The sequence below is a fragment of the Castor canadensis genome, chromosome 18 (genome assembly GCF_047511655.1).
Source record: "Castor canadensis chromosome 18, mCasCan1.hap1v2, whole genome shotgun sequence".
NCBI classification, from domain to species: Eukaryota; Metazoa; Chordata; class Mammalia; order Rodentia; family Castoridae; genus Castor; species Castor canadensis.
The window spans coordinates 5,409,544-5,410,656 of record NC_133403.1 but is presented as its reverse complement, the minus strand read 5'-3'; the positions used below and the strand labels follow the sequence as shown (position 1 = coordinate 5,410,656).

Sequence of the window (1,113 nt, the reverse complement as noted above, 5' to 3'; positions counted from 1 at the left end):
CTAAGTACAAACATACTACATATCATAAGTAGAGAAAAATGCATTAGCACATTTAATTCTCCTCCAAAACTCTGAGGTAGCAATAAACATCCTTATTGTACAGGCAATGACACTGAAACTCAATGGCAGCTTAAAACCTGTAAGATACAGGCTCTGGGACTCCAGAATCACTTTCACAGCTTTGTCCTAAACTGATTATGATCTCTTCCGTTTGTAAAAATATCCTACTGCAATTAATCTCCAGGGGAAATCATATGGAAAGGACACATATTTTTGCAAAGGCACCATTGTGCAGTGTTTAAAACATGGGCTTCAGAGCTGGAATTCTCAATCTACCACATGCCAGCTCTATCTTCTTTAGTGAGTTTCTTTAGATGGAAAATCATTCTTGCCGTTCTGGGGACATTGGGAAGCTGCAGAGAGGACAGGAAGGCAGAGAGTTATTCATAATTCACCATTGATGGAGAGGAAGTACAATTTCGCCTACCCTCATTACTTCACAGTTGGGATCGATCTCTATAACAAAAGAGATAACAGAAGAAACACAAGTTCATTAATGTGTGCAGTTCACATTGCATAGGAGAATCCTCACTGAAAGGTAACTCAGAACAGTGGCTTAGAACTCTTGGCTTATATAGCATCTCCAACCAAGAGTTATACAGTTTTAGAGGAGTGACAAGAGAAAAAAAATGAATTTAAGTTGTCAGTGATTAACCATGATTCCCATCTTGGTAGTGGGGGAGCGTAATGCCTTTTATCTTTTAAATCTGTGTGCTGCCTTTGGACAAATAGGGGACATATACTTCAGCCTCATCACCTTCAGTACAATAAAACTCCATACTTTGGGAAGATACATTCTGTTTCCCCCACAACCTTTACCTTAAGTCTATTCTTTCAGACTTCCTCCTCATGAGCTTTCAATTTCTCTACCTTGAACAGGTGTTTTTCTCACCCCAGGCTGAGAACAACAAAATTCAGTGTGACATTTGGCAAATATCTTACAGGTGAAAAGAGGTGTGTCTGTTGCTTTCGAATAGTTGAGACCAAAATAACTGACAGAAACAACCTAAGGGACGAAAGGTTTTTTTGGTCCAGAATTTTAGGGGTTTTAGT

General features: G+C 39.1%; 1 pseudogene; it reads right to left on the bottom strand.

Annotated features, from left to right (window-relative positions):
• LOC141418860 (zinc finger protein 280B-like) overlaps positions 1-1,113 on the bottom strand; it is a 56,097-nt pseudogene that overhangs the window by 35,915 nt on the left and 19,069 nt on the right.